Source organism: Harpia harpyja, chromosome 20 (assembly GCF_026419915.1).
Source record: "Harpia harpyja isolate bHarHar1 chromosome 20, bHarHar1 primary haplotype, whole genome shotgun sequence".
In the NCBI taxonomy this organism is placed as follows: Eukaryota; Metazoa; Chordata; class Aves; order Accipitriformes; family Accipitridae; genus Harpia; species Harpia harpyja.
The window spans coordinates 20,413,844-20,430,498 of record NC_068959.1 but is presented as its reverse complement, the minus strand read 5'-3'; the positions used below and the strand labels follow the sequence as shown (position 1 = coordinate 20,430,498).

The 16,655-nt window shown below is 46.4% G+C and overlaps 1 long non-coding RNA gene across 1 annotated transcript; it reads left to right on the top strand.

Annotated features, from left to right (window-relative positions):
* Positions 1-9,147: 9,147 nt before the first annotated feature.
* On the top strand, positions 9,148-16,366 carry LOC128134342 (uncharacterized). The gene is made up of 3 exons (XR_008232724.1): positions 9,148-10,680; positions 11,974-12,125; positions 16,296-16,366. It is a non-coding gene; the product is annotated as an uncharacterized LOC128134342 (long non-coding RNA).
* Positions 16,367-16,655: the final 289 nt, after the last annotated feature.

The following is a 16,655-nucleotide window of genomic DNA, read 5'->3' as shown; positions in this document are numbered from 1 at the left end:
TCCGGCCATCTCTGACCTGTAATTAATTGTACAGCTACAACTTATCCTGGGATGTCTGTTAATTGAGGCACTGACCAATAATGATTTGTGCAAGGTGCAGACTCGATGACCTGCTAACTGGGAGGCCATCCCGAGCTGTCCTCAAACATCCTTCTCCAGCATGTTCAGACCTCAGTACTGGCCAGAGATCTCCATTTCAAAGCTGTAACAAGGTCCCCTGACAATTCTCTCCCTGCTCGTGGGGATGTTGCTGATGGCCGGGAGCTGGGAGCTGTGTCTGCCCCATTGCCCCTTCACCCTGCCTCACCTGCCTGTTAGACCCAAACTGTCATTAGGGGTAAAATGGGAACACCTCTTCTGAGGAGCTACGGATTTATTGTCAGCCTAATTAGTCTTAACGGTCTAATCAAAATATAACAAACCATTATTATCCCAGTTACAATAATACTAACACTCTGAATTAATATGGAAAAACATCATTAATAATAGCTATAAAACCCCTGCTGGTATCTGTCTCAGGTTATGCTCACCCTTCTGCTGTTCCTAAGCCTGGTGGCACTGGTCCTCCTGGAGCAGAAAATGGGTCTAGGTGTCAAATGGGTGGATGGCATCTCAAGTCCTTCACCAGGACGAGCTCAGGGCGGCTGGAAGGGCCCCTTCCCCAGGGTGCTCGGTGTTACCTTTATGCCTCCTCTTAATGCAGCTTGCTTTCTTGCCACTGCTGAAGTTTGCAAGTTGCACAAAAGCCCCCCAGGGTCAATTAATGTAAGGGGTTGTTTGTTATGCAGTTACCGCTCAGGTTTCCTGCATCCTCATGTAGCATTTGCAGAGCTAGGCTGAGACAAGTTAGGCAATAGCCACTGATCAATGGTGACCGCAGCCAAAATGAGCTAAAACCAGCTCATGGGCCAAGGGGAGCCCAGCGAGCCCCATCACCTTGCTCTTCAAGTGCAAAGCCAGCAGACATTCCTAGGCCCTGCATAGTGAAAATCATGTTGCAAAAGACTGCATTTGGCCATTTCAGTAGGAACACTTTTAGTGATAGTTAATGGGAAACTCAATGCAGTAAACAAGCCCTTTTACTGTTTCATGAATATCCAATGCTGCTTTGGATATTGTTCCTTATGTTAATAATATTATCATATTAATTTTAGTTCAGTTTAACATTATATTGCTTATATTTAATAGGTTATATATATTAGAGAAATTAATATAAACATTTTATCTTCCTGTGCTTTTATGAGTCATCAAATATTAGAGCCAGGTAGCTTTTAAAAGATATTTTTTCTATCAAAATGCTGTTTTGTCAAAAATGAAGCTTTAAACTGGAGTAGGGCTCTTTAGATGTTATAAGGATTTAATCAAAGAAAGCCATGTTGATGGCTTTTGGTTTCAAAATAACTTTTTTTACAATAACATTTTATTTATGACTGTAACACAAAGGTTTTTAATACTGAAATTTTAATACTGAAATACTGAAATAAGATGATTTGTTGCAGATGGTTTAATCCAGTCCCTGCTCTACCTTTTAAATGTGATAGGTACTGAGATTTTAAATGTGTAAGGACACTATGGGAACTGGCTTTTGTCTGAAGTTCTTCTGCCTTTGGGCCTTGAGTTTCCAGCATTAGTAGATACTCCTTGGGGACCAAGCTCAATTGATACGAAATGATTGTGAAATCTGAAAGGGCTCCCTTATGTCTCTGCTCTTCCATTCCTGCTTCAAATGGCTACAAAAGAGTTTAGATATGGCTATGCACTGCACAGAAATTTTCGTTGACTCCCTGATTTTGGTGCTAGAAAGGCCCATTAAATTACATAGTCTGATGTTCTTCAGACTAAGGGTTGCTGTCTGCTTGGGATTACAAAAACTTTCAAAAAGCCTGAGAAGTGTTACAGAAAGCAGTGTTAGCAGCTATTTCAAAGCAGAGGGGTGAAAGCTTGTTTTAATAATATATTGCAAGTGTTCACACTACCCAGGCATCTGCTAACTGCCCTCAATTTTAGGTAAAAAAGAATGGACTTCTTCCAGGGAGAAGTGCATGTTTATAACTGCAGGCAATAATTAGAGGCTGGTGATTCAAGGTGCTGCAAAAGGAATAGGAAAAAAAGAAAAACACACAACAAAAAAAAACACAAAAAAACCAAAACTGTAAGGGGAAAAAGAGCTGAAAACTGCTCAAGTACTTGTTCTAGGATAAATTTAACCTTGGTGAAATTTATCCAGGCTGAGTTTTTCCCACCTCTAGAGAGACACTGTAGGGCTGTCTTAAACCAGTATCTGTTCTCCATGACTCACCTCACCCTGGTCCCACCACATGCTCCTGCATCTGGGAAGCACCTGCAGGATGAGCAAGCCTGTTGGGCAGCACCTCACCTTGTGATGACGTTGCCCTGGTCTCCTTGGCAGCTGAAAGAGGTGGGTGCACCCAGGGATCCCCACCCAACCCCTCTCTGCACCATGCTTTAGAAAGAGCTGGGTTGTGTCCCCAGCGCCTTTCACTTCATCTCCACCAAGTATGACAGGACCACAGGCGACTCCTCTGATGGAGACCCCAACATCTTGTTGGGTGAATCCCTGTCTCCATATTTTCTCACATGCAGCACTCAATCCCCGGGTAATAGGTTGATACCGACTGCTCTCAGGCTGTTCCTATGTGCCAGACACTTTAATCCTTCTCTTGTGTACTACAAGAACATGTTCACAACTTTCATACAAACTTTTAATAGCTGATCCAAACAGGCTGGAAGCAAGGTTTCTGAACAAGCAGCAGGGCTTGACCAGCACTATTAAATAGTGATTTTATCCATGTTCACATGGGTCTTGGATGAGGGAATGGAGAGTACATAGCATTAAACAGATTTTTTTTTTTTTCTTTTTACAGCAGCTTTAGATTAAATAAGTTTGTGGTAGCTGGTAGGGTAAATTAGATAGGAGCTGCTGAGAGATAGCAGGGAGGATTAGTGGGCACTTGTAGCAATAATGTAGAGCAGGTCTGAGGTGAGAATTGTTGCCCAATAAATTAGGGGGACCAAGGTTCAAAGGGAGCAGAGCTGATGCTAGGTTGGGGAAGGATTAGTCTAAAGATGATCTCTTTTCTACATGAGCAGTGGTGATCACCATCTGTTTTGCATATCACAGCATGATGGTAACCTCCATGGCTCCACTCTGCAACTGGAAATCCCCTTTTCCTTTACTTTTTTTCCAGGGATGTGGAGCAATCGGGCAAACTCTTGGTAAATTTGTGAAGAAATCCAGGAGAGATCATTAATTCTGTATTTCTCCTTCATCAGATCACTACCCTTTAAGTATGCTCACAAACTCATTGTGCTCTTGCATTTCTTTGCAATATCTACAGAGAGGTACTTACGCAAAACTATTTCTTTTTCCTGTGCACTTCTCCATTGCACTGTTATCATTTGCACATTAAAAAAGCGTTTGTCCCCCATATCTCTTTGTATTTCACCTTCACACTTTGAAGGAATTTCTTCAGTCCTCTCTTTGCTTAAGAATATTCTTGTTTGGGGAAGACAGTTTTCACTAACCTTGCAGATGTGCAGACCCTTTGCAGTACCTATCACTTTTCTTTTGCTGCCCTTCCTTGACCTGGCTAGTTAGACCAGATAAGTCACTCTAGGTTGTCTATTAACTATTCAAACTCATTTTGGGCTGATTAAATGCAACTATAAACAGCTGTCTCCCTGCTGCACAGTTTTTCTCAAGGAAAGTGTGTTGTTCCCAAACTGGTTTTGCTTTGAGTGTAACATCTGTGACAACACAGAGCCATTTTCTAAGGAACACGAAGATGTGCTACAGACCCCCGATGCCTCTAGGCTTGCTTGTGGCCTTGTGCAAAGGGACCTACTTAGCCGGTGATGTAGCTCTTTTTTAAAAGCACTAAAATACACCACATCCAGAGTGTGCTTGTATGGACAGCTAATTTGAGCTTTATAGTGCCTAACAGTTGCTTACTGAGTGTTAGCAGGGTGATTCAGTGTGCTGAAGTTGGGTGATGATGACTAATCCAGAAAGCCTTTGTGTCTATCACAGGGCTGACCCTGCTCACCGTTTGGATCAGAACTGCTGCGCACAAGGGTTAGACAATACCCTTTTATCTTGCCAAGAACCTATTCAGTCTATGGCAGGTTGATTTCTTTTAGACTTAGTGTGTCCTAACAGCTCAGCACAGGCTCAGATGAATGCTGGAGCTGTAGAGGAGAGGGACCCAGATCATGCTGGTAGTTGGGTAGGTGACACAAGGAACTGTGTCCATCAGTATAAATCAACTGAAGAGAAGGTGATAGTGGCATTGCTTCTCTACCTCTAGCAACCTTCACATAAAGATGCCTTCCAATGGCAAACCTTGGTTGACCTGCCTTATGACCCCAAGGGATCTTCAGTCCATAATTCCCATAACTCATAATTCTGCAAGGACATGTCCCCATGCTTTTGGTTTGGGAGTCCTCTGCACAACACAGGCACAACCCAAGAATCAAAGTAGCGCTGTGGTTTTACCAGTGCCCATGACCTCTGTGTTCACACTGGTGGACCCTCTAACTCTCATTCCTCTGGTCTGCCTGGGACATGGTCACAGTGGTGACAGGACAAGGTCCCCCTGGCAGAATCTGAACACAGATACTCTTGGCTGGGTCAGTTTTCAGTGCAGTAGTTTAGCAGTTAACAGCTAGGAAACTTGATTTATCAAGGGTGTTGGGAAGGTGCAAGTTCATTTGGGCATCGAAGACCAATATGACCGAAGAGTGATGTGGCCCCTTGCCCTGATCCCCCTTTGCCTTCAGCAGAGGATCTGCCCTTTCTGAAGGGGGGATGGGAGGGCAGAAAGTCCGGGTGATAAATAGAGAGCAAGGGGGTTTGTAGGTAAGGTCACAGCTCCATGGCCATGCCTTCATATCAAACCATTAGTTTTCCACCTCTCTTGGGGCATTTCTTCAGCTGGGGCTGCAGACCACCTCAAACCTTTCCGTATCTGGGTATTAATGTGAGATTCCCAAAGCCCAAGCGAGTCTCATCTTCTGGGGCATGACGGGCATGACACCAGCCTCTTTCTTTCCACGGCACTTATCTCTGCAGGCTGCCCTGACGAGCTAGAAGACAGAAGCTATTTTGGGTGGTGAAAGGCTGGCTTGACACATTCCTGCAGAGAGCCTCCCCCAGCGCCCGTTGAACTCGGGCGAGCTGTCGGAGAGAAGCCCGCTAATTAGCAAAGATCCTCGTGCTGCAGCTGGGAGTGGAAAGGGTGTCTCTGTGCAGCTCTGTACACAGCAATGACAGCTTCGGCTTTGCTATTCTGTCCTGGCTTGTTTTTATTGAAACTTTACGTAGATGTGGAAAATGCACAATTAGAGGCTGTTATGTGATTGATTTCTGGGCGCAGGGGCCTTTCCTCCTTGCCTGGAAGGTCTGGCAGGTATTATTTAAAGAGCTAATGAATGTTAATGGGCACATTATTTGCAAATCTTGAAGTGGAATATTAGATCAGGGCTCCTGTGTGTCATGGTAATCAGCTTTCCCTCGCTCACTCTGGCTCGGGGGGGAAACACCCTGCAGTTGCTTTGTTGTACGCTTTTCAGATTAATATCCTTTTTCCAATCCAGCAGCTTTTCTCTGGGTGTTTTAGTCAAAGAAGCAGATGGCTCACACGCTGGTATTTGATGCCTGACCAAAGGGATTGTCCTGCTCAAAACCACCCCGCCGGGGAGCACGAAGCGAGTTTCCTGCTTTGTCTTCTCCTGAGGGGAAAAAAAAGAAGTGCTTGGAAGGAGGCAAGGATGGGCTGGCTTGCCCACACCACGGCAGCATGCCTGTGATGGATGCCAAGGGCAGGGACGGGCAGGCAGCATCTCTTCTGCTCAGTGCCTGCCACAGCCCACGCGAACCCTCCTCTGGATGGGGTCTGGCTGCGGGAACCCCAAGGTCCGGCCATGGGAGCAGCTCGCGCGGTGAGCATCTTGTCGGGCTCCCTGCTGCTGCTCTAAGCTACCTTTCCTCCAGGGCTTCCCAAGTTTGTCTTGTGTCTGCCACCACCCCAGTGCTTCCTCCGCACTTCCATGCCTTACCCTCAGTGCCATCCAGTATGCCCACATCCACCCAGAGCTGTCTGCCGGCTGGCATGGGGGCCACTCCAGACCTCCATCCAGGTCGGTGGCCCACCAGCCCACCTCCTCCTGGGTGGCGAGCTGCTGCTGAATGCTGTGGGTAAGGCTTGAGTCTTCCTCACTGTGCTTTCAACAAGAACACAAATAAAGGTTCGTCTTCTGACTTTCACGCAACTCCTAGAAATGTGTTGATCCTCTCAGCTATGGCTTTGACTTCCCCATTAGCTCAAAATGCCTGGCAGATCACTGAATAGCACACATGTTGTTTCCTTTAGGAAGCCAAACTAAAAGAAAGGAAGAAATCACAGGTGACTTTCCAAATGCCTTTGCTGGATGGAGCTTTTCCCTAAGCATTGGACAAAGAAACGAAGCTGCTGCACGGTGCCGAGTACAACTATGCTGTGCATCAGGAGGTGCCCAGGGAAGGGTGTTGCTCTGTAGCGTCCAAAGTGAGGCACAAAAGCAGTGAGTTTTGAGACTGAACAACCTCTGGGTGACACAAAATTGTCATTTAGGTGTTATACTTGCTGAGTGTGCTGCACATGTAGGGGACCCAAGTGAGAGGAGTAGTACCGGGGAGCTGTGCTGTGGGAGATTGTTGCTGCCCCAAGTGCAATGCAAGTGAAAGATGGGAGAAGGCAGGCAGTATGCTGCCACAGTAAATCAGCAGATTAATGATGAAAGAAGATAAATAACCTAGCTATATATTTCCTACATCCTTCTTGGTGAATCAGGAGGGTTTCCACCTAAGAAGGGGAAGAGTTTTCTGCTCTGTAGTATACTTGCTCTGTTGCCTCCACATTTCTCAGCATCTACCCACCCATTCTCCTCAGCTCATCGGTGCCAACCTACTTTGTATTAACAGCAATTCAAATGTTAACAGCTGCTGTCCATGTTAATCAAAAAGAAGCTTAATACAAATATATGATTATTGTATGAGCATTGTATAAGTGATACTTGGTTATGTCTTAAGCTAAAATAACAATATGCACTTTTATCCAATCCTGATACGTTTATAAATATATTTAAATGGATATAAATATTTATAAATAGTTTCTGTAATCTTCTGTAATTAGGCTTTAAGCTCTGTGACAGACAGCATCTGTTTGAACTGCATGCGCTCTCGGCGTGTGTGTGTGTGTGTGTCAGGTTTCTCTAATAAAAGTGTCAGAGTTGGGCAGATGCCTCTGAAGGGAGCCAGCATACCTTGCTCCTTCCCTTGGAAGAAGGCAGCCCGGACCTGGACCAACCTCTTGGCTGTGGGAGGCGGCAGTGAGGAAAAGCCAAGCAGAGAGCTGGCACTCTGCAGCCCATGCCCAGAGGCTGTGGAGGGGAGCAGGGGGTGATGGAAGGACAAACAGCCCAGGGCCCAGCGGGGCTGATGCTGTGGCTACTGCAGCTCCTCAAGTTATTGTCAGCTGGAAGCGGGTCTGGGAGGAAGGACCAGCTGGCAAGGTGGTGGGTGGGGAAGCTGTTCATAAACCCTTTTCTATTTCTACTCATAACTCTATTTCTACTCTGTTTGACTTGGTCACTTTGAGCTAACTCCATTTCAGAAGAAAAGAAAGTATCCTAACTTATAGCCAAACAAACTGACCCTTTTTGCTCTAAAGCCTTTTGGGGATGCTCTCTACACAGAGGAAATGGGGCAGATTTTTCGCAGGGCTATAGGCACCTGCTCATTCCTTGGGACCAACTGATGAGCACGATGGCAGCAGGGCAGGACAGTCCATGGCCACACAGTGCCACCAAGGGCTCCCACGGGTACCTCCCCTGCACTCAAGTCCCAAAGTGTCTGCTGGGACAGAGCTGGATGCCTGCCTGGACTGTTTCGTGCTCGCCCTTTTACAGTTCGGGACAGGCTGACATTGCTCAGATGGCTCCTGGCTATTTAGGCAACACCATAGAGTCACACAAAGCTGGCAGAGGAGGATGCTTAGACTATCCCACTAAGGATCACATAGGGTCTCTGGTAGGACAGAGAGCATCTGCTGCTTGGTGCCAAGGTGGCTTGATGGGTGTGTTCAGTGAGAGAAACAGAAATAGGCATTGCAAAAGTTTTACTGGGCACAGACTTTTTTTGCTAGGGAACCCTCTTTAGGGATGATGACACAGGCCACGTTCTGGGGAGATGCTACTAAATGGTCCCATGCTCTGTGGGCCCAAGCAAGATGGGGAGGAGACGGAGAGGCAGAGTTTGCCCGGTCCCATTCAGATGGGTGTCCTGGAGGGTGCTCACGTGCAAGGCTTTGAACCCTGGAAGGGGGAGGCTGTGCTGGAGAGATGTCCTCGGCTCCCATGGGTACCACTCTGCGTTCCCCCACTACGCACATTGCTTCGGAGACTGTGGATGTGTCCCCTGCCCTTGGCCTGTTTGTCCAACCAGCCCTGCTGTGTAACTACTGCTGGTGCATGAGAAGAGCACGTTTTGCCCGTGGTCTTGCAGGGGAGGAAATTCTTTTGGGGGAGATGGAGGGACCTTTGCTGTCATTCAGGCTGAGGAAGAGGACATGGAGGAGGATGGGGAGTTTTGTACATGTGGGATGGCGACAAATGCTGGGAATGGGAGGAAAAGAGAAAGTGAGGCAGATCAGAACAGGGCCAGACTGAAGCAGGAGCCTGGGGCCGTGCAGGAGTGGGAGACCCATCCAGCAGAGCTGGACTGGCTGTGCCAAAACACTGGAGTGGGAGAAAATCCCTTAGGAATAGGGACTGACCAGACTCTGGCTCTCCATTTTCAGTCCTACTCTTGAGCAGGGGCACTATGATGCTCTGTAGTAGATGATTGTCTTTTCCAATTTACATGTTTAAAAATGCAGGAGAACAGACCAAAAAAAAAAAATCAAATTGCACACTGAAAAGTTGCAGGATGATCTTTGCTTTGCAGCTTTGACTTGGGCCCTGGCTGCGTATCTTTAATCTTTCAGAAGTCTTTAATCAGAAGAAAATCTGGCTTATCCCTAAAGCCCAGGGTCTGAGCCTGTGCAGTGCAAACAGAATCCTCTGGAGCCTCCAGGATGAGATTGCACGGAGACAAGCAAACACACGGCTGTAGCTGTACGAGACAAGCACGTCACTGCACCGCAACAACCAGGTACGCTGTCCAACGGGAGCTGCGTTTGGTGGCATTTAAGGCTCTGGATACAGGGGAAGAGAAGTGATGCTCAAGGCATGAACAGGGAAGAAATGAAACTGTGACAGCTCTGAATGAATAAGCAGGCTGTGTATTTTAAAAGGGAAAATTGAAATGCCTGCGAAATGTCCACACTCACCTGGAGGGAAACTTGCCAGTTCTTGCAAGCCTGGATTTATTTAGGGGTGATGTTGAGGATTTGCAGGGGTTTCGGTTTTTTTTAGAAATGGGGCAGTGTGGCTTGCTACCAGTTTGCTAAGAGATCACAGAAAACATGAGAAACCAGCGGGGCCTGTGCAGCTGCTCTGTTCCCTCTGATGCTGGCTGCACTGCTCCCATGATATAAGCAAAGTCAACCCCGCCAGCGCTGCTTTTCAGTTTAAAGCTAAGTGTATCTACTTCAGACCTTGCTGGGACAAATTTTTTTGGCATGAACAAGGCTTTCCCCACCATCTTAATGGAGAGCAGACTTGCTTTACAAATGTTTTCAGGCAGAGCTAGCCAGGGTGGATGGTGGATCCTGTCGGTTGGCCTCGGAGAAGTGCCTGCAGCTTCTGCTGCTGGGTTTCCCTTTCCTCCTCTCCCCCCCCTTGTTGAATGTTCCTGGCAGTTTTTAGCTGTGATAAAAAGCTCAGAGGAAATGACAAGAGCTGGAAATAATCTTGCTTTCAGCCTAAAACACGGGAAAGGGAAAGGTACTTGGATTTTCACAACCTTCCCTCCTGTCGTCACACGCTCCTGGCTCCTCTACGGCAGGTGGGATGTGAGGGGCCATAGCAGCCTTTGCAGACAATATTTCTGGTCACTGAGTATGATGCCAAGTTGCAATCCAAAAAGAAACCTGAAAAACACTTATCTTTTACAAAGTTGCATTTTGGGTTTTTTTTAATATTCCCTTAAAATGGCAGCCCTGGTTTAAATTTTGTGAACTGAGAAGTGGGGAGGAGGGGTCTGGTTTTTAATTAGAAAATGTCAAAAACATGTTTGGACAATTTTAATTTACTTTTTCTACTCAGGTACAACCTGAGGCTTTTAATTGCTTTTTAAAATTGCCTCACTGTTCTGGAATAACACTTATTTCAACAAAAAATACAAAGTCAGTCTGGTGAGAGGGTCCAGCCTACAAACAGGCTCAGGCTCTTTAGCTGCCCAGTGTGATGCAGTGGGATGAGGCCCTGGAGCCAGCACCCAGCAAAAGCTACAGGCTGGGATGCATTGCTCCTCCACGGTGCTCGGCCACAGCCTCAGCTCACCGGGGTGATGTGGGAGACCTGGGGAGACGTGGTCAGGGGCTGCAGGAGAGGAGCGGCACGCAGGTGTCTGCACAAGTTTAGGTTGCCACAGAAGAGGTCCCAGCCCAAGAACCGTGGCTGGAGGAGAGGAGAAACCTGGACCCACCACCAGGACAACTTCACAGACATTCTAGAAAGGTGAGACCACCTCAGAGCATTTAGGTGGCCCATAGCTGCTGTTTCAGGAGAGGTTGGGGTAGTGTCTCATCCTCCCCAACTCCCTCTGCTCCCTACTGCTGCCCTCTGCGTGATGGGATGGTGTCTACGGGAGGCAGCTCTGCAGGGTTCATCCATGGGAGCTGCTGTCTGGGTCCGTGCCTGTGCACCTGGGCTCAGCACTTCCAACTGCTCAGCTCACCATCGGGGTTTTCCCGGCTACCAGGATCAACGGGGCTGGCGGCAGCAGCCACGTCTGCACCCTGCACCCCCTCCTGTTTCCCCACCTTCCCACCCTGCTTCCCTGCTCCTCCTTCCTGCGCTTCAAGAAAACACAGTCCAAAGGCAAAGGTGTACGGGGATCCATCGATTTCCATGCTGCCCTTTGCAGTGCTGCTGTCTGGAAAGCTGGTGTGTAATTGAACAAGGGGCTGGCACTTGTACTGATGGGAAGCTTCACTGCACTGTTAATATCAGCAGGGAGCTTGGAACCAGCCGGAGGTGGAGGGAAAAGCACCAGATGGCTTAACTAACTCCCTGCCACCTTCCCCCAGCTCCCATCCCGCTGCAGCTAGGGGAAGGAGTGATTCCTCTTGGAAATGCTGGCGGGAGGAGTTGGGAAAACAGGCAGGTCTGAACACACTTGGGTTTTTTTGCACACTGGATCTGCCAGGAGCAAAGGGATCAGGGTGTGTCTGCCCCAAGAGCTCCCAGGCTACGCAAGGATCAGTAAGAAGGGACAGAGGTGGTGGTCAGGAGGACCTTCACACCTAGGTGACCAGCGTGTGATGGGAGGAGGGATGGTGGGACAGGACCAGGGCAGCTGGGTACTCAGCTGTGGGGATGCAGAGACGGGAGAGCTTGGAAAGAAAGTGATGGGGCTGACTTAACAAGCATGGGAGGTTGTGCCAATCTTGCCCAACTATATGCCTTGGGGAGACAGCTGTCCAGGACGCAGCTGGGCACATGGCCTACCATTTGGGATCAAACAGAAAGGCCAGATAATCGAGCCATGGTCCGGGGCGTGCTGGGGGACAGGTCTTCAACATGTGCCAGCTGGGGGATTCCCCAGTTCTCAGGTTTGGGGCACATCTTCAGGAGTTGAAGTAAAACACCACAAATGTCAAAGTAGCCTTCTTCCTTAGGAAGAGCTGTGAGGTTTTGGCAGGGGGGTGGGGGGGGGGTTAGCAACCCTCTTTTAAACTTTGTAATTAGTAATATAAGCCTCCCATTGTTAGAATGAAACATACTATTTTGTATTTTTTTTTCATGTAGATTTATTTGGCATCACATATGAATCCAGGTAAAGCTGTAGGATCATGGACATGCCCGTCTCTAGGAGCAACAGTTCCAACTGAAGTGGGCAACTCTCCCAGACCTTTATTTTGGGAAAAGAATATCCTGGATGTCCCTTTCCAGCTAAGAAAGTCAGTGTGGGACACTACTGAGGTTTTATGCCAGCCCATGGGTTTTACGTGAAAATCGGAGGGATAGGGTCACCTTCACGGTGGCCACAGGCCCTGAACCATGAGAGCATTGGCGTAACAGGCACATCAGACCAGGACAGAAAGCATTTGCACCAGTGGGGCAAGTGGAGGAGCAGGCTGGATATTAATTAGTGCAGAAGAAGATAATGAGCAATAAATGTTAGAAAATAATAGACTCCCTGTGGGTTTAAATTCAACTTCAATGCAAAAGGTTGAGGCTACATCATCACCCACCTGACCAGATGACTTTTAGCCATAATAGCCAGCAGGAAGATGGAGGAGCCAAGGGGGTGGAAACCAGCCCAATACTGGGGGGATACTCCCACAGAGAAATGGACAGATATCTGGAGACAACACAGAAGAGAACTCCTTCTCAGGACAGCTAGGAGACACAACACTGGATTTAATCCTGAGCAGGCCACAGGGCTAATTTAAAATATTATTGTTGAAGAGTCCCTCTATAAAAGTGTCTGCAACGTACTTAAACTCAGTAACATTGTAGGAATTTAAAAATAAAACTGAAGAAGTTCACTGCGACTTCATTTCAAAAAGGCTATCCACATAAAAGTAGAGAGGCTTGTTAGAAAGAAATTAAAAGCAGCCACCAAAAGGGTAAAATTTTTCCAGGGGACATAGACATCATTTAAAGATCTTCTATTAGATGATGAGAGCAAATCTATACAATTATCAAAAGAGACTTTAAAAGGGCAAAAAATTAGCTGTTCTCATTAAAGAACCGACTAAAGGAGTCTGTCAGAGGTAAAAGAGTATCCTTCAAAAAGTAGAAGTCATGTTCAAATGAGGAAAATAAAGAGCGTGAGATGACAAATTAAGTGTAAAACTATGACAAAGGAGATGAACATTTTTTTTGATGAGCAGCTTTCTAAGGTGTAAAAATCTAACAAAAGACCCTTTTTCTCAAACCCCTCAGCAGCTGTGGAGCCCCCCGAGGCTCTTCCCACCATGGAGGACCCATCCCGAAATCAGCTGTCATTGCAAGAGGTTTGGGAGCAAACTGGGGAAATTAAGAGTATCAAAAGGAGCAGATGGCATTCACCCCAGAGCCCAAAGGTTGTCTCATATGAAACAGCCATTTAGCGGTGGTGCACAAGGGACTGTTTAAAATAACCGTGGTACCAAAGGAGCCGAAGGTGGCAACTGCAATGATATTTAAAACGGCTGCACCAACAATCCAGAGGGTTGCCCAGCAGATCTCTGTGCTGGGCAAACAGTCAGAAAAATACAACAAAGATGTCAGTAGGCACAAGAATAAATATGAAATAGTGCGAAAGAGTTGGTGCAGGTTTTGCAGAAGGAAGTGGTGCACCGCGAGCCCTTGGAGAGCTGGTGAGCTTGCAGAGCAGGAGGTACATTCAGCAAAAGCTCTGAAAAATTGTCTTCATCAGATGTTCTTAAAGAAATTAAACCACTGTAGTGTAAAAGAGAAAGCCCTCTTCTGTCTAATAACTGCAAAGCATATGAAACACAAATTAGGAATAAATTAGCAGATTTTTGCAGTGGAATAAAAGTGCCAAGAGAGGCACCCAGGGACCTGTGGTGGAGTGTCATCTCCAGATCAGGAGATGACTTGGAGAAGGAAAGGAAAACATTTAGGGGATGAAGTTGCTGGCAGTCTTTCAATATTCAGAGTTGATGGTGAAAAGCTATAGCAGGATCTCTCAATACTGAGCAACTGGACAGTAAAACAACAGTGAAATTCAGTAGCAAGATGTACAAAATCATGTGTACAGGTGAAACAGTCCATTTGTACTTGAACCAGTCATAAGACTTAAATGAGCTATTACTCAGGAAAGATAACTTTTTCCTCGCATACCCATGTTGCAGGTAGTGTGACGAAAACATCGCCTCAGTGATCTGATAGCCTAAAAAGTAAATTGAGTGTGGAAATTTTTAGGGGAAAAGTGTTAAACAAAACAGAAGAGATCAATTTGTCATTGTGCAGATCAATAATTCACCTGCTACTTAAATACTGTTTGCAAATCTGTTACCTCTGGTGGAGGAAAAAAAAAAAAAGACAGAAAAAAAACCTAGAAACTTGAAAAGCCACAGAGAGAGGTGGAAAAGATAAGGGTTGGGGAACGGTTCTCCGGGTGGAGAGATTACACAGACTGAGACTCTTTATCCTGGAAGAAGTGTGAGTGATGGGCTGTGTGGTGAGGAGCGGCACAGGAGAGATTATTCACAGTCCCCCACAGCACAAAAACTAGGGGTATCAAACTACGGATCAGGACATTTGAAACAGGCAAGAAGAAAAATGCTTTCTTCATATCCTGCGTAACTAAACTTCTTCCCCCCAGGGTGGTGTTGTCAGGTTTGCATGGGCTGCAGGATAACGGAACAACTTAAGGGAGAGCATCTGCTGGGAGATACAGCAAGATGGTTTGGGCCCCATTGGCCTTACAACACCTCCCCAGGGGGATGGTTTCCTTTTCTTAATTTTATTTCTGATTTTTAAGCTTCACGTAGGAATCCATCGGGAAACTCCTGAAATGGGTGACCTGGGCCAAGTTTTAATTTGAGGTCAGAGGAGGATGAGGGTGTCTCCATGAACATGTTTCTGCATATCTAGTCCAGACTGGAAACTGAGAGTCTGCCTTTAATACAAGACATGGGATTTCAGGTTGAAACATAGGATCTTCCTTATTGTAGGGGACATCCAGCTGCTTTTGTAAGGGGATTCTCCACTGTACATCATGCTCACCTTCCATTATTGTAAGGAGAGAATCAAGATGATGGTTTAATTTCTTGAACAGCCTTTGAGGAAGATGATTTTTAAAAATTCATCTCATGTTCCAGGAAAGCTCCAGTCCTACAAGCAGACGAGCATCAATGTAACTTCACCCACAGAGGAAGGCGGCATCTCTGGGACGAGGGCCACGCGACAGTTTCCCATCTGATGCTTTGTGGAGTTGTGCTCAGTGCCAGCCGAAGGTTGGCAGGTCATCAAACACAGGCAGGAAAAAGAAAACAACAGGGTACAGCTTCAAAACACATTTCTAAAATGAAGCAGAACTCAAAGCACTTTTCCACTGCAGCACTGGGAAAAAAAAAAAATATTTTGCTTACAGACTGCAGTTCTGCCACGTTCAGGTTTAAACCATCGGCCATGGAGCAGCGGTGCATAACGGCAGCAGTGTAATTTTTCATTCTACCGTCCTGAAAATAGTTAAACTATCGTTTGCTCAAGGTTAAACAATCCAACAAAAGTTCCTCTTGTGCTGAGTAGAAACAGGCAGATTTTCTGCATGAAAAGTGAAATACATAAAGTTGTGAATACTTCGCATTTGAATGGAAATTCTTGCACGGCCCAAGCCCCACTGATGATGTGCTTGTAATGGGGAATCAACGCCGGCAGGGCTGGGGAGCGTGCACCTGGTGCAGCGGCTGCCTGCCTGCGCCCAAATGAGAAAATAATTTATTTTCTCAATCGAAATGTATTTCATGAAAAGCCATTACTCTAAAATCAATGTAAACAAATCGAATGGCAGATGAGAGTAGCCCTCCAGCACAGGGAGCAGCCTCGGTGCATGCTGCAGTCGGTGATGGCAAAGACGGGCTGCTGGCATGGCAGAGCAGATATGGACTGTGGCAGCCAGGCTTACACAACACCAGGGCAAAGTTTCTGGTGTGTCCTTCTGGTCCGTGGGACAGTAAGAAATGCACACTCTAATTTTGCCCCCCTGTTCTCCTCCACACCCCACAGCATTTCAGCCATGGTCTGCTGCGTGGGATGCTCTGGGCAGGGAGATGTTCTGCATCCACCTCTGCAGGGTAACATATATTCAGATTTATTAATTTATAACTACTGTAGATCATGAGCTAGGAAACTAAGGTGCTTTTTGGTGCTGAGATCAGGCCAGGGTGCACAGCAGCTCCTGCTGATGGGCTCTGCATCTGCAAGAGAGGCCCCGGGGATTAGCCATTCCATTCAGATGCAGTAACTAGGCAGAAGTCCTCAGCAAAATCTGCTGGCCAATTCTCACACACGCAGCACTTTTTTATAGTTCCCTTCACTGATTCCTTAGAAAACAGAAATTTCTCAAATTCTCAGAGAAATAAATGCCTTTTGTTTCGGTTCCTTCTTGACAGGCCTATTTATGATGATCACAAAGAAAAGATCACAACAAATCCTGGCAAAAAAGAGGAAGCAAGAAGAGCAAGCCAAGCTACAGATAGTAAGTAACAAATCAGGAAAGGGAGGAAGATAGTGGTTGTGACTAAAAATCAGATGCTATGAAATAAAGAACAATGGATATGAGAAGTAAAAGTATCCATTAAAAAAAAATCCATATCCAAATGTGTTATGGACAACAAGAAAGCATTTTAAATTATCTGGAACAAAAGGAATTCTAGCAAAATTACAATGTTATAGATCCATTTTTTGATAGGTGCAGTAATGCTGTCAATAATAATGCAGACAATGCAGAAGAGCCCAAAAATCTGCTCTGT